Source organism: Taudactylus pleione, unplaced genomic scaffold, assembly GCF_031769625.1.
Source record: "Taudactylus pleione unplaced genomic scaffold, aTauple2 ptg001445l, whole genome shotgun sequence".
NCBI classification, from domain to species: domain Eukaryota; kingdom Metazoa; phylum Chordata; class Amphibia; order Anura; family Myobatrachidae; genus Taudactylus; species Taudactylus pleione.
The window spans coordinates 557577-580338 of record NW_028285844.1 but is presented as its reverse complement, the minus strand read 5'-3'; the positions used below and the strand labels follow the sequence as shown (position 1 = coordinate 580338).

The 22762-nt window shown below is 50.2% G+C and overlaps 1 pseudogene; it reads left to right on the top strand.

Moving 5' to 3' along the window:
- The first annotated feature begins 1568 nt into the window (after positions 1 to 1568).
- LOC148442581 (interferon-induced GTP-binding protein Mx1-like) overlaps positions 1569 to 22762 on the top strand; it is a 40432-nt pseudogene continuing 19238 nt past the window's right edge.

Sequence of the window (22762 nt, the reverse complement as noted above, 5' to 3'; positions counted from 1 at the left end):
ATAGATAGATCCCTGCCTGCTTGTATAACCCTGTTACCTATAGATAGAACCCTGCCTGCTTGTATAACCCTGTTACTTATAGATAGAACCCTGCCTGCATATATAACCCTGCTACCTAGAGATAGAACCCTGCCTGCATATATAACCCTGCTACCTATAGATAGAACCCTGCCTGCATGTATAACCCTGCTACCTATAGATAGAACCCTGCCTGCATGTATAACCCTGCTACCTATAGATAGAACCCTGCCTGCATGTATAACCCTGCTACCTATAGATAGAACCCTGCCTGCTTGTATAACCCTGTTACCTATAGATAGAACCCTGCCGGCATATATATATACCTGCTACCTATAGATAGAACCCTGCCTGCTTGTATAACCCTGTTACCTATAGATAGAACCCTGCCGGCATATATAACCCTGCTACCTATAGATAGAACCCTGCCTGCATGTATAACCCTGCTACCTATAGATAGAACCCTGCCTGCATGTATAACCCTGCTACCTATAGATAGAACCCTGCCGGCATATATAACCCTGCTACCTATAGATAGAACCCTGCTTGCATATATAACCCTGCTACCTATAGATACTCTGCCTGCATGTATAACCCTTTTACCTATAGATAGAACCCTGCCTGCATGTATAACCCTGTTACCTATAGATAGAACCCTGCCTGCATGTATATCCCTGCTACCTATAGATAGAACCCTGCCTGCATGTATAACCCTGTTACCTATAGATAGAACCCTGCCGTCATATATATCCCTGCTACCTATAGATAGAACCCTGACGGCATATATAACCCTGCTACCTATAGATAGAACCCTGCCTGCATGTATAACCCTGTTACCTATAGATAGAACCCTGCCTGCTTGTATAACCCTGTTACCTATAGATAGAACCCTGCCTGCATGTATAACCCTGCTACCTATAGATAGAACCCTGCCTGCATGTATAACCCTGTTACCTATAGATAGAACCCTGCCTGCATGTATAACCCTGTTACCTATAGATAGAACCCTGCCGGCATATATATCCCTGCTACCTATAGATACCCTGCCTAGCTAATGTGATCATAGGATCCGGTTTATTATTCATGATCACAATAACAGCATAACATTCCACAACTACAGTGATAAGATCCATATATAACCAAGAGGGAAGTAGCTCAGTGAATGAGGGATTAGCATTTGTGACCCTCCCAAGCAAGAGCAGAACAACCGGGCTCTGATTTACACAGACTACACAGCGTGTGCGTCACATACATCTGATGTCGCTGGAAACTCCTTATCAGTGCTATAAATTATAAGTACCTGAGCAGTACAGATCTCTGTGGCTATAGGAAAAGACCTTTCATTTAATTAACACTGTGCTGACCAAAACTTAAGGACGAGTATTGACAGAGGATATCACTGACAATATCTATTAAAGGAATGACAAGAGAAGTCTATTTTAAGTGTGAATGTGGAGTAACAGGGTGTCGCATAATAATGAATTTATAATAACAGATACTCCTGGTTCTATTGGTATAAGAATGTCAGTTTTGGGGAGATATCTTGCAAAATGTGTTTAATAAATTTGCCCCGAAGGGAGATTAATAAAGTAGAGAAGTATGTGTTACCCACGTGGCTTGTACTAGAACTGAAACACATGCGACAATCACAGACCCATCTTGCCAACCAAAGAGGGGTCCTCTTCAAAGCCCCCAATCCCGTTACACCATTAGTCATGACCCCATGGTGGTACCTCCAGTTACCCAGTGTGTGACCTGCACTCATGCCACTACATGGCCATTACATGGATAGTTCCTTCCTTTAGGGGTGTTGCACCCAGTCATTTACCTAATGTTGCTTTACCTATTTCTCATTTGCAGCTCAGGACGCGATGGCTGGTACAGGTTTTGGGATCAGTTCTGATCTTATAAGCCTTGAGGTGATCTCTTCCGAGGTTCCCGACCTGACGCTCATTGATCTCCCTGGGATTGCAAGAGTGGCAGTTGGTGACCAGCCAAAGGACATTGGAGACCAGGTGAGATGTGAGACCTTTAGTGAATTAGCTGCCACTGGGCCTGATTCAGGGATGGAAGCGGAACACATCGCAGCTGCTTCTTTGGCTGCAGTAGCGATGTGTAAGAATGCTAACGCTGCAAGAGGCGCCTGAAGGGAAAAAAAGCACCCATCGGGTTTACATACATCTCTAAATCAGGCCTCTGACTGCACTCTGTCTAACACTTGGCTACTATATTACTTGTTTAAATGACTGTTCTAAGGGTTGTACGACTTCTGCAGTCACCAGTCTTATAGTTGTGTCAAATAATTAAATCCCTGTTTGCAGAAAGTAATTCCTAAGGGCTCTATTTACTACAATACGCATATTGAATGCGGATTGTAGTGTGATATTACCGAGTGAATTCGCATTGCGAATTCAGGCAATATCACAGGGATTTACTATAAATCCCTTGCAGGGACAGAGCTTGCGATAAAGCTCTGTCCCTGCGGATCCCATCCGCACTCTAGTCGCGGTATTTTCGGAAAAAACACAGCGACTAAGAGCCCGCGCATGCGCCGACCGACCGCCGCTATTACCCCCCACCGACGCTAAGCCTCGTCCCCGGTGCTAAGCCCCGCCCCCCGCGACCGCGGACCCCCGCGACCCCCCCTCCCTTCATTACACTTACCTGCATCCTCCTTGCCTCCGGTGGTCTTCTCCAGGCTTCCCGATCAGGTGATCTCCCATACTGCACTGGGGCCCGATCACCTGATGACCGGGCCGCAGTGCACTATGGGAAACCAAATGACCGGAGAGGAGCCATCACCGGAGGTCCGATCACCGGTCCCTGGATTCAGGTAAGTAAAAAAAAAAATGTTTAATTTTTTTTTCTTTTTTTTACAGTAATCAGCTTGCGGTCTACTTAGACCACATAGCTGATTACTGGTACCGGCTCCCGCCTCTGCTCTCCCCGTTAGAGCAGAGTGGGAGCCCGGTAACTGGGGGAGACCCTGGATAACGCCACCTCCAGGTGGCGTTATTATCACAGGGCTTCCCCCGGTATTTTTTTACAATTTATTTTTAGTAACTTAGGTCGGATCACATTTCCCATTACAATTATGGGAAATGCGATCTGCTTTACTAAAAATAAGTGATACTGGGGGTTGGAGTAGAATTTTACTAATTCTACTCCAATTGCCCTGTAATAACTACAGGTGAAGCTAAAATTATGTGAAAAGGGTGTGAAAACACCCTTTTTCACTTTATTTTAGTAAAAATAATGTTAATAAATAGAGCCCTAAATCACAGAGGACGCATCTGTTCATTTTTAATGTGCACAGATGGTATAAAGTTGAAAACAAAACTGATGAGCAGGGGTCTATTAAGTGAGGAGGGGGCCAGTGTTGAGTCGCTGTCCAGGCCCCCTCCTCTCTAGCTGGCGGCACAAGCATGGGATTGTGCCAGAGTCTACTGCCCATACTTAGGTCTCTGGGAAGATGGCTACTGCACCATTTTCCCGGAGACCAGCGCAAAACACATGCGCAGATGGGTTGCCGCCACGGAGAGTTATACAGAACATGGGTGTGCGGCATCGGCCCATGTACACCATGCACCCGTTATAGATGCGCCACAGTGATCAAGGGCCTGTTTGTTACCGCCGGGATCGTGAGTGCCGGCAACCCGTACACATCCCGTGTCAATCAGCCTCTCCCTCTGTGTCAATCAGCCTCCCCCTCCCTCTCTCCAGGGAAGAAAGCAGCCTCCATATGTTTCTATATATGGGAATGAGGTGAGAGGTGATATAAGCGTATGGTGGCTGAGCACAATTCCTTTTGAATGCCGTGAGTAGACGTTTCCCACCTGCCTGCCCCTTCCTTGACGGTTTTCTATGTGTGGAGTGAATTTATTCATGGGTGGAACAGCATCATCATCAACTAAACATGGGCAGAGTGATTCACTCTACTGGGTTGAGCCACATGGCTCAGCTCAGTGGAGTGTCTCGAGAAAGTGTCTCGGGAAATGACTCTTTGACTGAGCATTGGCCGGGTGAGTCGCTGATAGCTCCGCCCCTCCCAGCCCCGCAGTGCTGCTGACGGATTAATCTGCACTGACTCTCCCGAGTCATCGCACTCACCGGGACCCAGCTCTAGCGGCGCGACTCTGAGTGAGTCACAGCTCCGCCCCCCCACAGCCCTGCACTGCTGACTCCTGACTCGAGTCAGTGAAGGCAGGCACACTGGCAGGATCACATGAATGATGACTCTCCCGGGTCCCGACTCCTGGAGCTGCCGCAGACTACAGTAATAACACACATTTACACACTGTAACCTCTGGCTCCCTCTGACTATGTAACTGTGGGAGGCTAGAGAGGTGGGTGGGTGTCTCGACTCCCCAACTTTTGAGTGACTCAAATCGTTCGAACATCTAAATGATTGGAGTCACTGTGTGGAGACACTCACTCACTAGCCATCTCTATCAGCAACAGCAGCAGATACACAGCGAGTGGGAGATATACAGTACTTGGGCTGCACCACGTGTCATGTGATGACTGGATAGCGCAGCTGACGGGGGAATGTTTTTGTCGCCACCTTATTTTGAGATTTCAATTTCCAATTAATTTTTAATAAATTGTGACAAATGTTTTCGCCAAACACAAGTCTCCGTGTCTTTATGTCTTATTTATGTATCATGTAAGATTTAGGGGCATATTTATCAAGGTCATTTTTTAAATTAATCTCCCCAAAATAGGCATTTTCGGGGGGGTATCCCACAAATATTGAGCATCCCCTGGATGTATGAAGGGGGTTCTGCTATATACATCCAGGAGATATCGGCTGTGTATATAACAATGCCGGGATTCTGCACTTTACCTGTATTATGTTATGTTTACAGATTAAAAGGCTCATCACAGAGTACATTGGGAAGCAGGAGACCATCTGCCTGGTTGTGGTCCCCTGTAATGTTGACATCGCTACAACGGAAGCTCTGGAGATGGCTCGTCTGGTGGATCCTGGCGGAGAGAGAACTGTGGGTGAGTTCAAAGGTCATCTTATAAAGGGGCTCACGTAAGAGTAAGACGTAAATGTGTCATTTGTCTAAAATAAGTGTTATCTAACTGTGCAGGTGTATAAAATAAAGTATGTATACGCCCGTATACATATTTGGGCTCATCTTACACTCGGAGATGGGAACTGTGGAGGACAGGGGGTGTGAAAGTGTTGGTCAACAACAAGGGTCAACAAGAAGGTGGGAGGGGTGTAAAATGTACACAGGACAGGCAGAAGGATGATTAACGCCCACCAGTTGGAAACATGTTCAGCTTTTGGATAGTGTATGTGATTGTGTTTCCTACCGTGTTCCCTGTAGCCCAATACTCCTGAACATACAGCCGGCATATATCTGTGTGATACGTGCAGGCTACATGTGTGGTTTTTTATTAAAAAGAAAGACACACTGCTCAGGAGGGGATCTATTTTAAACCTCCATTTTTAACCGATTTTGCTTAGATTACACCCATACAGAGCCGGCCCTAGCCCATTTGGTGCCCTAGGCAAAATTTTTACTGTTGCCCCCTAACAACTACCCATACGGAACTGAACAGCCCTACAGGAAAAAAAACAGGTGGCCCTCCTTATGGCCACGGGCCTAGTGCACGCCTACTTTATTCAATAGTGACCTGGGCCTAGTACCCAGATCACTTACACCTAATAGGGTATAATTTCCTCTAGGGCCTAATGCCCCCTATGTAGCCCGGGCCTTGCACCCGCCTATACGCCCACCGGCCTATAGCCCGACAATGCCCCCACGAGCCTAGTGCCCGACAACCGTGGTGGTCTAGGGAGGGGGTATATGGTAGACCTCATGGAGGGCCTACCTGCTCTGTTGGAAGAGGCTGCAGGGGGGAGCTTCGTTGGCTCTTTTACTTTCCACCCCACGCAGTCCTCTCCGCTGTCTTCCTTCTTGATCGCGGCGTCTTCTGGCCTCTTCCTCCTATTGGCTGCTGGCCCGCGAGCTGGGTTTGGCTCATGGCCAGAGCCAAACACCCGCCATGGCCGACGCTGTACCAAGGCTACCGGGTGACGGGCTATAGTAAGCCCGCACCCGGAGCCAAGTCCTGCCCGACAATTGACCGGCGCCAAGTCCTACCCGCCGCCTATGCTTCCCCGGTGCTGGGAGCAGAAATAGCATCCCAGCGCCGGACACTGATGTGTCCCGTAGGGAACACATCTCCTCTTGCTGTGCCGATGCTGGGATCAGCAACTTGATCCCAGCACGGCTTTCCACACGGCAGCGGCAGCAGCAGGGCAGGGGGAGGGGCATGCAGCAGGGGGGGCGGGGACTGCGGCAGAGCCCTAGAATGCCCCTAAGCATTCCAGTTGCCCCTAGGCATTTGCTTATTATGCCTATGCCTAGGGCCGGCTCTGCACCCGTAATTATAATAACGATTTGTGGTAAATTCCCATGTCGTATTCCTGTCTATGGAAAGTACTGCCGTGTTTAGACGATGGTGTTTTATTTTCTATTTGTGTTTACATGTGCATTTTAACGTTGGGTTCGTCCCGTGTTCCCCTCCGAAAATACGGAAAACACTCCCGTGTTTGCCATAGTAAATCTCTGTGTTTGAAAGAATAGCAAAATACGCGATTTTGGAAAGGGATCTAGGAGTCACTATTTCAGGTGACTTCATACTTGCCGACTATCTGGCTGCCCCTTCCGGGAGGGAGCAGCCAGATCGGCTTGAATGGGGGGGCGTGGCCAGCAAACGGGGGCGGGGGAGGCCAGACGACAAGAGTTTGCGGGCGGGGGCGGAGCCAAGCTGTGCCATTGCATTCGTCCCAACGCCGATGTAGTTGCCCATTGCAGACATCGTCTGCAATTAAATTGACCCCTTTCATTTTTATAGGTAAAAACAACAGTTGTTTATATTTAATTTGTATCTGGTTTTCGTGTTGGTATGTAATAATATTTTATATTCAGAGTGTGACTTACGCATTTATTAATAACTTTCCAGGCTCTATTATCTTTTGTGTATATGACCTGTCATTACATTACTATATTCTGTACACATAGAGTAATGCTGCTTCTGCACTTCTTACTAACACCAAACCACTTGTCTATGCTGTAACTATTGTGGGGTGTAAGTATACACACTTGTTACTGCAGATGTGCGTGGATCCCCGTATTTTTTAAGAGGTCGCCCACCAATGATCCCAGGTGTTTCAGGATACGGCCACGCCCCCTGATGCATATAAGGTGACATTTTCATGCCTGGCAACACTCCTCAGTAATGGGCCCTAACAGAGATCCCAGGGGCCCTGCCTACAGGCACCTACTGTATAACGTGAAGGCTAGCTGATGTATACTCCGAAGCACTGGGAGAGCACATTCATATAAGGCTGATAATAGGTGCATTGCAGTTACAGGAGTTTACACTTGCTCTAAGGCACCTGGCACAGGGATTTCCTCAGCGATCTCTTTATCCTCATTATTCAATTTAGTCCCTTGTTTCCCGTTGCAGGATTTCTGACTAAACCTGACTTAATTGACAAGGGCACAGAGGAGACGATTGTCAATGTACTAAATAATAACGCTGTCCGCCTAAAGAAAGGCTACATGATTGTGAGGTGCCGAGGCCAGCAGGAGATCCAGGACAGGATCTCGCTGAAGGAGGCCATTGAGAAGGAGAAGACTTTCTTTGAAGAGCACAAATATTTCTCGTGAGTGTTTCTTTATTATTTCTCTGGGGTTTTTCTTGCTCTCAGTAAGGATCATTAGGAGAAAACAGGGGAAAACAGTGTTTTATCCTCATTTATTCATTAAATTATTAATGAGAATGAGGGTGAGCGGGCTTAGGGGCCCATTCATCAAAACATCATTATCACTTGTGATATTTATGGTATGAACTCGCTGCGAGTACAAACACCATTTAGGAGGCATTCATCATGCCTCCTGCCCTAAACTATCACTTCTGAAATACTGCTGTTACTACAAAGTCAGTCTTTTGGAAGTGAGAGACTTTTCTCCTGCTCCGCCGGTCTTCCTTCAGTTTTCGCTGCCTGTCTTCAAGCTGTGCATGTGCGGCTTGAAGACAGACTGAGAAGAGACTAGCAGCAGCATGCGAAAAGAGAACCTCCTTCCCTTCCACTGCCTATCTGCCCGTATGCCCGCCCGCTCACCAATTCTGATGGTGTCTGTGTCCAGCCCAAACCCCCCTCATCCTCCGCAGAGCTACAGCTGTCAGCATGGCCGAAATCTGTGCCCCCCTCCACTGAGACATGCAGCCCCCCACCACTGCTGTGCCCTCTCCCTTGGCCCCGGCTCACAGGAGGACTGCTCTGCGAGGCGGGAGGGAGCTGCTACAGGTAAGAGGACACAGCAGGGAGGGAAATCTGCTCAGTCAGGTACTGTACGCCATCTGAGAATGGCGTACAGTATCTGTCAAGTTCTGAAAAATAGCTTTTTCGGAACTTGATGAATTACATAATGTACACATCCCCATACTATAGTATGGGGAATTTGGAAATTATCGGGGGACAATTGTGAACAGGAGATATCAGTGATATCTTCTGCGTTACATGTATGATGAATAACCCTGACACTTAATTTATACAAAAGTAGGTGAAAATCTTTTGTATAAATGTAGTGATAATAAATAGACCCCATACAATCCATTTTTATTTCATGTGTCACTATTGTGTATTAGATAGTTTTTATTATTTTGCTTTAATACAGTACCTACCTATAATTTGGCAAATGTCCCCCTAAGGGCCCTAATAGCTCAATTCACTAAAGAAACACAATAATTGAGTGATCCAAAAGCGTTGTCTATGGTAGAATAATAGACAGAGCTTTTGGACCATTTAATGGATATTTTATATTGGCAAAGGACTGGTGCTCCTGAGTGCTTTGGGCAAAACTGTGGTTTACCGGGCACAATGAAGCAACAAACATTGTAAGAATATAGCGCCTTTTAAATGTATTGCTTTTCAATGTAATAGTGGCCTCTTTTGATCTAATATGATTAAGAAATAAAACATAATAGTACAACATCTAAGACATGGCTGTATCCGTCTTACTGTCTATAACCCACATATAGGGGCATATTCAACCTAGAGAGATATTGGATCACGATATGCGGCTGCACGCGACGCTGATATTTATGAAAGCTTCATTTTATTACCCACCCCCAAGGGGCTGCGATGTAAAATAAGCAATGTTGAGGGGCTGATTTGCCGATGCTCAGAAGAGTAGAGCAGGGGACCCTGGAGCTGATAGACAAGCATCACAGGGCCCCCCAAAATAATTTTGTAAGCGTTCTGGTGAGTGAGGTCCCATACTGGCGATTGAGTGTTACTCTGTGAGCCCAGTTGAACATACACAGTGGGAGAGGTGTATGTGAGAATGCACTGTGTACCCGGGGTTCGAGTCTACTCCCCTCACCGTCGGAAAGAGAGGAGGGGGAACACATGGAGACTACACATGGGCCCCCCCTTCTCATAAGCCATCCTTGCACCCAATGCACCTATGTTGGATATACTCCAAGCTCGCACAGCAAAAGAATAAAGAATTGGAGGTTCTTTCATTGCATTATAATTGAGACACATTGCTAAATGTATCAAATAAAAGACATCAGATATTGCAATAATTCTAATTAATTTGAAATCATTAATTTTGCTTCTACAGTATCTTCTCAGATGCCTCCAAGTTGTTTCTAAGCAAGCAGTAAGACCGGCAATAGAACTCCTGATGCTGGAAACAGAATAAATATTTGTTATTGGCTGACAGTGTATAAAAGACTATTTAAAAAAAGTAATCAGTAACGTTTACTCTTTGCACGGAAATCGACTCTTTGGGCTAAATGTAGTAGCCTCCGAACTTCTGAGGCTGTGGGGGTTTATGTGAGTCTCCCCGTATTTTTAAAGTGACAATCCTTTTTAAGGCTAAACCATCTTGTTTAGCCTTTAAAAGGATCGACACTTTAAAAATACGGGGAGACTCGCATATATTCCCGCAGCGTCAGAAGTTCCGAGGCTACTACATTAACCCTTTGGGACTGATTCTGAGGGGTAAATTTACTAAAGTGAGAGTTTTTAGAATGGAGATGTTGCCCATAGTAACCAATCAGATTCTAGCTATTATCTTCTAAAAGGTGCAAGCTAAAGGTCAATAGAATCTGATTGGTTGCTATGGGCAACATCTCTGAAACTCTCACATTAGTACATTTACCCCTGAGCATCCCATGATGTTTAGCAGCATATACATAACTTTATTCAAGCATGAGCGATTCCCGGTTGGCCACATCTCAGTCGCATCTCAAGTGCGGCTGATTGGGAGTTACTAAGTGGCAAATAGGAGGTGATGGGGCATTTGCACATAATTGTCCAGTGGCCATGGCATGTCCGCGCTGACTGAGTTGTGACCTATTCTGAGGTGAGTATGCAGAGATCTGTCCGCCTTCAGTCTCGTTTCCTGCGTAGTTGCAAATGCTGATACTAGTAATGAGGGTGGCTCTCTCAAGCGGAGGGCTGGGGGCAGTGCTGTCACATAATGCGGCCAACTTAGATTTTCACATGAGACTTCCTATCGCAGTAGGCGGCCGGAATTGTAACCACATTACGTTCTACTCAGAATCAGGCCCTTTTCCGGTAGTGATGCATCTGCTAATGTAATTCTCTCATTTAATTGCTGCAGTGACTTCCTGAATGAAGAGAAAGCCACTGTCCCGTTTCTAGCACGACTCACAACGGAACTGGTGGAGCACATCAATGTAAGTTGGCCGGAATGTCATGATATTCGATGGCATTTATTTATTTTGTGTACAGGGCTTCTATTTATTTCTATATAACATTCATTTCCATTGGATTTCCACATGAAACACATACCCCATTGAAATTAATGGCCTATTGAAAAGAATGGTAACATCAAAAAACACTATTTCTACTTCAGGGTCCATAGGGGTCCACAGGGTGACCTTGGGGTATAGCTGGATCCTGGATCCTCGAGCACCACGGAGTTAAAGCTTTTAGCTGCTCCCAGGATGCACTTGGGTCATCCTCCTCTATACCCCGCCCCCGAGCCACAGGCACCTCAGTTTATGATTGTGCCCGGCCGGAGTCGGGTCACCCTGCGGGGGGGGGTCTGCAGGAGCAGCCCCCTAAGGCTTTTTTTGACTTAGTTACATTTATTTATTTTGACTACAGTTTTTTCTTTTTCTCCAGAGCGGCAGCGATGGGCTGTCTGTACAGACGCCCACGCTGCCGCTCCTTCTCCCTGCTGGCGCCGCGACGCCAGCACTGAACTGGGGATCGCGGTGGGGGAAGCCAGAGTCTGTACTAGCTGGACTTTGGTTTCCCCCGGGACTGCTGCCGGAGACGCCGGGGAGATCAAGGTAAGCCGCGCACCGCTGATTAGCGGCGGTGCGCGGGTTCCTTTTAAATGCAGTCCCATGCCCCCGGTCTAGGGGACAGACCGGGGGCGCTAGCGGTGGCGGCGGGCTCCCCCTCCATTGGAGGCATACCCCGCCAGACCACTAGACCACCAGGGTAAATAACGCGGCAAGCGGGATGCCGGCAACCCGGGGGTTAATATGCTAGCCAGGGGAGGAAGCCTTCCTTGTCTAGCGGCTCCTCCCCTCAGCTCAGCGCGCCTTTCAGCTAGTAGTCTGGCGTCGCTGAGCTGCAGATACTCGGCCACTCCTCCTCTGAGGTCTCCAGCAGCCATTTTCTCCAGTGGCAGCGCAGATACTCTCAGGGAGCACGCGGACCGGTCCCCCTGTGTACCTCTCCCCTGCTAAAGAACAGTGTACACAGCACTATAGCCCTCCCAGACACTGAATCTGGGCGGTTGATTGTAGTGGAAAGGTGCAGTGAGTATATCTTCCTGCATGGTATGTGACTTTTGCTAGTGCTGCCTGTCTGTGCTAATTTCTACTTACTGTCAGCCTATACCTATCCCTTTCCTTCTCCTACAAACCCTACAGGTGTGCGGGGGAAGGGTGTTTCTACTGACCTCACTTATATAGATGACGTATTTGTGAGGTCCGTCACATACAGTTGTGTGCTACACAGGGCCATATTGTGGGCTGTTGTCCAGCACACTGGTGAGTGTGCACGTTTTCTTCCTATGTCATAACTATATTTAATTATATAGTCTGTCATGTCTGAGGAGGAGATTGAGCACTCCGTGGCTCCGGTATTGTTCTCCTGCAGGCGCTGTTCTGCAGGAGTGGATAGGGAGGATTGGTCACAGGACGGTCTGTGCGGACGGTGCCAGGCGGTCCCTGGTACGTCTAAACCTCCTATGTTGCAGGAGCCACCATGGGCGATGTTTTCCCAGGTGCTGGTGTCCATCGCGGACTGTCTGTCGGTCCCGACTGCCGTCCCTACTAGGGCGTTGCCCCAGCCTACCATCCCCCATTCCCCGGGTGTCCCACAATTATTGCAGACTCCCCCGGGATCTCAGCCTGTTGGTCCCTATGCGGGGTTGCCAATGTATATACAGTCCACCCCTGTGGCACAGCAGGCTGTGGTGCCGTTTCAGGCTCCTGTGGCTGCTCCTCCACCCTGGGTGGATGCGCTTTCCCACACTGTCCAAGATTTGGCGGCAGCATCTTTGGCTTTTCAGTCGATGTTGCGCAGTGACGTGCCCTCCAGGGCGTCTAAACGCACAGTTATGGCGCGGGCTGCGCATTTTTCGGACTCTGAGGGGTCCTCAGATGATGGTGATGTGCAGGATGACTCAGCCTCAGATGCCTCAGTCCAGGAGGTAGACACTAAGGCCCTGATTCAGAGCCGGACGCTCTGACCAGAGCGCTCGCTCTGAATCAAGGCCCACCTCCATAAATATGGAGCATCCTCCTGGACGCTCGTATAGCTGTGGGTCACCACCCACAGCACATACGAGCGTGCAGGATGATGGTCGCGATGGTCTTGACCATCGCGACCATTGCCACTGCGAGCAGAAGCCTGCGGTTGAGTTTCTCAACCGCAAGGCCGGGAGTGATTTTGGCTCTATCAGAGCCAAAATCACTCCCACTGACATCACTAGTGATGTCAGTGGGGCCGGCTTCTGACGGTAGGCGTTCCCTTGGGAACGCCTCCGTCTGGCAGGCACGCCCCCGGCACGCCCACCAAAGGGGGCGTGCTGTCAATCAACATCGACAGCACGCCCCCTTTGATCAGACACTACGAGCGAAGGAAAGTCCTTCGCTCGTCGCGTCTCGCGCATGCGCACGACGGAGCTCCCTCCGTCGTGCGCATGCGCAGTGCAGACCATCGACCCACTTGCGAGCGGACAGCCACTCGCGAGTGGGTCTGAATGAGGCCCAAAGTCTTCCATCAATGTGCGGGCTCTGGTTAGGGCGGTGCGGGCCATTCTTCTGATTGAGGATGAGGCACCCGCTCCCAAGTCGAGGTTTCCTAGTTTTAAAAAAGCTAAGGTTACTTCTGCAGCGTTCCCCTTGTCTGATCAGTTGACGGATCACATGGCGGTGGCCTGGCAGACGCCCAGTAAGCGATTCCTGCCACAGAAGCGGTTGGCGGCCAATTATCCATTTCCGGAGGCGCATTGTAGGAAATGGGAAACTCCGCCTGTGGTCGATTCCCATGTAACACGCCTCATCAGGAGTGCTACTTTGCCATTTCCGTCTATATCCTCTCTGAAGGATCCTACGGACAGGAAGGTGGAGACTTTTACTCTCTCTCAGGGGCTGTAGCCCGGCTGTCCATGGCCATCTCCTGGGTGGCCAAGGCCATTGAGGGTTGGGCCAACGCCTTGGAGGATACGTTTCCGGATGAAGCTCCGGATGTCCAGAGGGCGTTGTTAGGACAGATGAGAGATGCCGCTTCCTACATTGGAGAAGCATCTTTGGATGCTAGCCTGCTGACCTCTAGGGTTTCGGCGGCAGCAGTGTCTGCTCGCAGATCCTTGTGGTTGAGGTCTTGGAGAGCAGACGCTGATTCAAAGAAAGGCTTGGAGGCCTTACCTTTTAATGGAGAGTTACTATTTGGTCCGGACCTGGACAAAATAGTAGATACCCTGGCAAAATCCAAGTCAGCCTTCCTCCCTTCAGCTACGACACCTGCTAAGGTCCGGAGCTCGGCCTTTCGCTCCTTTCGGGTTCAGGGCAAGGCAAAGGGTCAGTCTTCCCGAGGCAGTCCGCAACCAAGACCGCCTCAAGGCCAAAGAAGCAAGCCTGGAGTGCTAGGCGCCCTTCATCCAAGCAAGAAGATAAGCCTTCTGCATGATGGGATGGGCCTCCCTCTAGGGGACCCCAGAGTGGGAGGCCGACTTCTTCAATTCGCCCAATGCTGGCACAATACCACCACGGATGCCTGGGTGCAAGAAGTGGTCTCCCAGGAGTACGCCCTGTCTTTTCGGCACAGGCCGCCTCGCCAGTTTTTTTGCACAAGTCCTTCTCAGGACAAAACCAAGGCCTTGCAGGTTCAGGAAGCCATAGAGGCCTTGCTGACGGCGGGGGTCATTATACCCGTACCACAATCTCAACGTGGGATGGGGTATTACTCTACGCTGTTTCTGGTGCAGAAACCCAATGGCTCTCATTGCCCCATCCTCAATTTGAAGTCCCTGAACAGGTTTCTCAGGGTTCCCAAATTCAGGATGGAAACTTTGCGTTCCATCATTCTGGCGATGGAACCGGGGGATTATATGGTCTCCCTGGATATCCAGAACGCCTACCTCCATGTGCCTATAGCAACATCGCACCAACGGTTTCTGCGATTTGCTATTCTCCACAACCACTACCAATTCAGGGCTCTACCCTTTGGCCTCTCCACGGCACCAAGGGTATTTACCAAGGTGATGGCGGTCATGGCGGCTCACCTTCGGAGCCAGGGGATACGGTTGCTACCGTATCTAGACGACCTCCTCTTGCTGGCAAGCTCCCCGGAGGTACTGATCTAGCATCTCCACCTGACGGTCGCTTGTCTTCAGGCACACGGGTGGTTGATCAACTGGAAGAAGTCCTCCCTCATCCCATCACAGCGGATGGTTCATTTGGGGGCCCTGCTGGACTCTAGTCGGCAACGGATTTTTCTGACTCCACAGAAGGTCTCCTCCTTACAGCTGCGGATTCACAGTTGTCTGAGCAGTGGCAGAGTGTCGGTGCACTCAGCGATGAGAGTTTTGGGGTCCATGGTGTCGGCATTCGACATGGTGGAGTTTGCCCAGTTCCATTCCAGGCCCCTGCAGAGGCTGATTCTTTCGGAATGGAACGGATTGCCACACAGGATCCGATCTCAGATGCTGGTGTTGTCCTCAGAGGTACGTCTGTCCCTGGCCTGATGGCTACAGACGGCTCATCTCCTCGAGGGGTGCCCCTTTTGGATCCGTAATGGGTTCTGCTCACGACAGATGCCAGTCTCCGGGGTTGGGGGGCGGTGACAGGCTCCTTGTCACTTCAGGGTCGTTGGTCGGTGGAGGAAGTGATTTTTCCCATCAACATCCTGGAACTGCGTGCAGTGTACAGAGCCCTGCAGTCGTCCGGCACCGCTCTTCACGGAAGGGCCGTTCAGGTGCAGTCAGACAACGCCACCACGGTGGCGTACATCAATCACCAGGGAGGGACTCGCAGTCGAGCTGCGATGTCGGAGGTTTCCCGTGTCCTGGCTTGGGCAGAGCGCTATCTTCCAGCTCTCTCGGCAGTCTTCATCCCGGGAGTCCTCAATTGGGAGGCAGACTTCCTCAGCCGTTGCGACGTGCATCCCGGGGAATGGTCGCTTCATCCAGAGGTATTCCAACTACTCATGGACAAGTGGGGGCTGCCAGAGCTGGACCTGATGGCATCCCGTCACAATCACAAGCTGCCCGTGTACGGGTCAAGGACAAGGGACGCAGGCGCAAGTCTGATAGACGCGCTGTCGGTGAAATGGCTGTTTCACCTGGCTTACTTTTTCCCTCCGATATCTCTGCTGCCTCGGGTCCTGTGCAAGTTCAAGCAGGACGGAGGCACACTCATCCTGGTGGCCCCAGCGTGGCCCAGAAGGCCGTGGTACTCCGATCTGCGGAGCCTGTCCATCGACGCTCCATACCTCCTACCTCAACGGCGGGACATGTTGTCTCAGGGGCCCTGTCTTCACCCGGATCTGGGTCGACTATCTTTGACGGCGTGGCTCTTGAGACAGCCGTCCTGAGGTCTCGGGGCTTTTCTAGCTCCGTTATTACCACCATGCTGAGGGCGCGCAAGCCTGCTTCCGCGAGGATCTACCACAGAGTGTGGCACACTTACTTTCAGTGGTGCGAAGCCAGAAAATATGATCCCCAGGTGTTCCGAGTTTCGCGTATTCTGGCTTTCCTTCAGTCAGGTTTGGATTTAGGATTACGTCTTTCCTCACTGAAGGTGCACGTGTCTGCTCTGTCGGTGTGGTTCCAGCGCAGGATTGCTGCTATGCCGGATGTACACACCTTTTTCCAGGGTGTTTTAAGAATCCAGCCTTTGTGCCACCTGTGGCCCCGTGGGATTTGGCGGTGGTTCTTCGGGCCTTACAGGGTCCTCCTTTTGAGCCCTTGGAGTCAGTGGAGCTCAAGTGGCTAACTTTTAAGACGGTTTTCCTCTTGGCAATTACTTCTGCCAGGAGGGTTTCGGATTTGGGGGCGTTTTCCTGTCGTCCCCCTTTTCTGGTTTTTCATCAGGACAGAGCGGTGCTTCGCACTCGTCCTGATTTCCTGCCTAAGGTAGTTTCCAGGTTCCACATTAATCAGGAAATTGTTGTACCAGCCTTTCAGTCGCCTGATCTTTCGGCTGGGGAGGCTTCCTTAGACGTTGTCCGTGCACTCTAGCCCGTTGGTTTCGTTCTGTTATTATTGAGGCTTATATGCAGGAGGGTTTACATTTTCCAGTCTCTGTTAAGGCTCATTCCACTCGGTCTGTGGGCCCTTCTTGGGCTGCTAGCCGTGGCGCCTCTGCTGTTCAGCTGTGTAAGGTGGCCACCTGGTCTTCCATTCAGACCTTTTTGAGGTTCTATGTGTTTGACACCTTTGCCTCTCAGGATGCATCCTTTGGGCGCCGGGTTCTCCTATCAGCACAGGAGCGTCCCCGCCCTTAGTTTGACTGCTTTGGGACATCCCCAAGGTCACCCTGTGGACCCCTATGGACCCTGAAGTAGAAAACAAGAGATATGGTAAGAACTTACCTTTGTTATCTCTGTTTCTACGAAGTCCATAGGGTCCACAGGGCACCCGCCCTGACGCACCTGGCTTCATATGGGCTCTGTGACTGGTCACCGGTTTTCCGTCTCCCATTTCTGTGAGTATGGTTCTTGTGTGTTCCAGTCTTCCTTCTCTCTGTTTCGTCTCCTCCTCCGGCCTGGGCTGCTTACCAACTGAGGTGCCTGTGGCTCGGTGGCGGGGTATTGAGGAGGATGGACCCAAGTGCATCCTGGGAGCAGCTAAAAGCTTTAACTCCGTGGTGCCTGAGGATCCAGAATCCAGCTATACCCCAAGGTCACCCTGTGGACCCTATGGACTTCGTAGAAACAGAGTTAACAAAGGTAAGTTCTTACCATATCTCTTGTTTTACGCCATACGATGTTGCAGGAACCACATGGCTTCACATTAGTCACCATCGGTTGCACCATCGAACCTTGCACTAGCCGTATGGCAGGTGCAGATTATCCGTCTGAGTATAGCCTCCTATGTGAGCGGTTCTGCGTCTATGGGCCTGATTCACAGATGAACGCAATGGCGATTACATACACAAATTGAGCGATTGTTTTCCATTGTGCATGCGTATAAGCTGCACTGCAATTACGGATGCACAGAGGAATCCATCGCAAAGTGAGTGACAGGCTGTCACAGAGGAATCCATCACAAGTGGTGACGGGGGGGTGGTCTGATATACGCAGGCGTGTCTGACCGTCTGAACGCCCTTACATGGACGTGCATAAATTAGCCACTGCGATCTCCTATGCAGCTCTGTGTGTCAGGAGAGCTGCCAAATCTGCGTCCAATCAGACCTTCCGTAAGGGCAAGGTGGTCGCTCAATGTGCGTTGATGTTATAGATATTTACGCTGGTAAGCGACATCGTACGCATGTGAGAAGGCGGCAGTGGGCATCTTTATGCCGGCTGGGCTGTGGGGTGCATTAGCATATTTTTGCAGCTGCCTTCCGTGCGTAATCGCAGCTGCGATTCCATTAGCGTCCGTCTCTGAATCATGCCTTATATACGCAAATACTATCGGTGACACGCCATAGACACTACTGTGGGAGGCAACATCTCTTGAGCCACGCCCCTGTTACATCCCAGTCACCGTCCAGGAATGCCCCTTACATTGCTTATACCGTGCGTGTACATTTGATCCGCCACTCTGTGCGAACAAACAGTGGCGCCATTATTGGGGTGGGGAGATTCTGTATTGCGCGAGGCAACATGCCGGCCGCTAAGATGAAGTAAACAGCGAACAGGCACCAGTTTCCCAGAATCCTATAACTATATACAGCTAATACATACATCCTGAGATTCACCCACCACATTATTATTATATAGCACCCACATATTACATCAGTCACTGTAATGTATATATCCTATAACTATATACAGCTAATACATACATCCTGACATTCACCCACCACATTATTATTATATAGCACCCACATATTACATCAGTCACTGTAATGTATATATCCTATAACTATATACAGCTAATACATACATTCTGACATTCACCCACCACATTATTATTATATAGCACCCACATATTATATCAGTCGCTGTAATGTATATATCCTGTTATATAATATGTATACACAAGGGTTATTTTCTATTCCAGAAGCTAATTAACCTACCAGTATATTTTGGGATAGTGTAAGGTAGCTGGAGTGCCCGGGTGAAACCCACACAAACACGGGGAACATACAAGCTCCACACAGATAGCGCCCTGGTTGGAAGCGAACCCATGACTCCATCGCTGTAAGGCAGCAAAGCTGACCATTATACCACCGCGCTACCTGATTGGACCTATATGCCTAGAGTAACCCAAACAGACAAGGAGCAAGGGCCTCATTTATCAATGAGTTTTATCATATGCAACGAGATTTAAAACTCATTGTGTATGATAAATAGTGCTCCAGCCAATCAGCTCCCATCTGTCATTTCTGAGTGCGAGGGCACACTAGGGCAGTGGACAGTACGGAGGTGGTGACCTGGCATATGCATATTATCAGTTCACCTTACTATAGTGGCAGTGGGGTAGGGGCAGAGTAGGAGGGCACAATGGGGCAGTGGACAGTACGGAGGAGGTGACCTGGTATATGCATATTATCAGGTCACCTTACTATAGCGGCAGCAGGGTAAGGGCAGCGTAGGAGGGCACACTGGGGCAGTGGACAGTACGGAGGAGTTGACCCGGCATATGCATATTATCAGGTCACCTTACTATAGTGGCAGTGGGGTAGGGGCAGCGTAGGAGGGCACACTGGGGCAGTGGACAGTATGGAGGAGGTGACCCGGCATATGCATATTATCATGTCACCTTACTATAGTGGCAGTGGGGTAGGGGCAGAGTGGGAGGGCACACTGGGGCAGTGGACAGTACAGAGGAGGTGACCTGGCATATGCATATTATCAGGTCACCTTACTATAGTGGCAGTGGGGTAGGGGCAGAGTACGAGGGCACACTGGGGCAGTGGACAGTACAGAGGAGATGACCCGGCATATGCATATTATCAGGTCACCTTACTATAGTGGCAGCGGGGTAGGGGCAGAGTAGGAGGGCACACTGGGGCAGTGGACAGTACGGAGGAGGTGACCCGGCATATGCATATTATCAGGTCACCTTACTATAGTGGCAGCGGGGTAGGGGCAGAGTAGGAGGGCACAATGGGGCAGTGGACAGTACGGAGAAGGTGACCCGGCATATGCATATTATCAGGTCACCTTACTATAGTGGCAGTGGGGTAGGGGCAGAGTAGGAGGGCACAATTGGGCAGTGGACAGTATGGAGGAGGTGACCCGGCATATGCATATTATCAGGTCACCTTACTATAGTGGCAGCGGGGTAGGGGCAGAGTAGGAGGGCACAATGGTGCAGTGGACAGTATGGAGGAGGTGACCCGGCATATGCATATTATCAGGTCACCTTACTATAGCGGCAGTGGGGTAGGGGCAGAGTAGGAGGGCACAATGGGGCAGTGGACGGTACGGAGGAGGTGACCCGCGTATGATAAAACTCAAATCTGACTGTGTGTATCAGTCATTAGTAAACTTCTGTAACTGTGCCCTGTAGGTGTCAGCCTTTTGGGCACACGGCCTGATTCAGGCTGAGCGCTCGCAAGCGGGTCGATGTTGGCCCAGTGCCCATGCGCACGAGGGAGCCGGCTCCCTCGTGCGCATGTGCGAGACCCGAATAGCGACGGCCAAGCCGTCGCTATGGGTCTCATACCAAAGGGGGCGTGCTTTCGATGGTGAGTGACAGCATGCCCCCTTTGGTGGCTGGCCAGATGGAGGCATTCCCATGGGAACGCCTACCGTCTGGGGCCGGCCCCACTGACATCACTAGTGATGTCAGTGGAAGTGCTTTTGGCTCTGATAGAGCCAAAAGCACTCCAGGGCTTGCGGCAGATGAGACCCTACCACAAGGGTCTCGTCGCAAGCCCGATGGTTGCGATGGTCTTGACCATCATGACCATCATTTTGGCTGCTCGCATAAGCTGTGGGTGGTAGCTGACAGCTATGCGAGCAGCCAAGAGGCCCCAACAAAAAAAAAAAAAACGCCCTGATTCAGAGCGGGCGCTCGTTCAGAGCGTCCGGCTCTGAATCAGGCCCACAGTGCCTGATTCAGACCCGTTCGCGAGCGCATAGCGCTCGCAAGCAGGTTGCTGGTCCCTCACTGCGCATGCACACGCCGGAGCCGGCATGCGCGAGACCCGCCAGCGACGGGCGCTTTGTCGCTATGGGTCTCGCACCAAAGCGGGGCAGCTGTCGATTGTGATTGACAGCTTGCCCCGTTTTGGAGGTGGGCAGGGGGGGTGGCTGGCCAAATGGAGGCGTTCCCGAAGGAACGCCTGCCATTTGGGGGCGGCCCCACCATCACTTGGCCGCTTGCTAAAGCTGTGGGTGGTCACCCAGAGCTATGCGAGCGGCCAGTCGGCCGTCTTTAAAAAAACAGGGACGCCCTGATTCAGAGCGAGCACTCTCAAAGAGCGTCCGGCTCTGAATCAGGCCCACAGTTACAAGAGATACGACCATAGATGGGGGGAGATTTATAAAATCGTGGAGAGAAAGAGACACCCCCAACCAGCTTAAAACTAGCACATTACAGGCTGTGCTAGGAAAATGACAGAAGCTGATTGGTTGGTAATTTATCTCTCTCCTCTTGTGTCCCCCCCTAAGGCTTAGTACATCTTCCCATGTATCTCGCTTCACTTTATTTCTTTCTAAGATTTGATAAATCTCCCCCAAAAGTAAGAACCAGCGACGCGTACAACCTTCACCCCAAGCTGCCGATTCATATGATCAAGTCGCTAAAGAAAGAACTTTTTTACTCTCTTAGAAATCACTTCCAAATCTTGAAGTTCAGATAAAAAACAAACTTCAGTTAACAAAGGATGAGCTGGAGAAATGTGGAAAAGGTGTCCCCGAAAATGAAGGTGACAAGCTGACGTTCCTGGTGGAGGTAAGTGTGATCATACTGTATATGCTAATTATTTGTCACTTTATGGATTATGGTTGAAAATGATCTAATGTTTCCACTCTCTTCCTTGACATACAAAGTTTAAATGAATGGTGATTAGCCTACAGTAAGTATTGTAATGCAAAACATCAGTGGCGTATCTATAATGGGTGCAGTGTGGCCCCGCACCACACACCCTGCACCCATATTTGTTTTAACTTACCTGTCCGTAGTCCCGCGTCTGGTGTCGGCGCTGCTCAGAACACGGGAAAATGGTCGCCGCTGCCATTTTTCCGGTGTTCTACGCATGCGCAGTAGACACTCTAGTGCCCTGAGTCTACTAATGCTCCGATGGCTGGCCAGCCGCGTCAGTCGGCTGCCGTCCACCGGGGGGGAGAAGAGGTGGCCCCGCACGGGGAGTGCACACGGGCCCCCTCCTCTGTTAAGACGCCCCTGCAAAAAATTATATATATTTGTCACCCTAATTCTATATGTGTATGAAATAACGTGGTATGATTCCCAAATAAATGGGCTAAGCTGATGCTCTTTGCAGGAGATATGGGTGAGTGGGTCAACTTATAGCTGCACCATCCCCCTGCACCCAGCTCCAGCACCGACACTTATCTTACACTAGCAAGGTCTCCGCCATCCTGCTTTCTGTTCCTCTCCTCTTACATCGGCTTCCTCCCCTGGTCTTCAACTCCCCTTATTACATCCATTCTGAGGCATTCTGCCCCCCCATGACACCCCCTCCTCATATCACCCCTATAATCCAAGTCCTCCCCCTTACTGGTCCAGCTGAAAAGTGTTAAGGGGATGTAGTTAAGTGCGGTCACAATCCCGATGGCAGAATGCCGGCTCGGGATGTATGATAGGCATCAAGATACCAGAATCCAGAACGATGCGGGCCCGAACGAGGTAAGTCCGGGGCCGCGTCTACTTAGCCACGGGGGGAGGGTTTGGTTAGGGGGCTCCCGGGGGGACATAGGGATAGGCACCCTCCCCGGGAGGGTTAGGGTTAGGCTTGGGGAAGGTGGGGTTAGGGGTAGGTACCCCCGGGGAGAGGTTAGGGTTAGGAACCCCCTTAGGAGGGTTAGGTTTAGGCACTGCTGGAGGAGGTTAGGGTTAGGCACTGGGGGGGA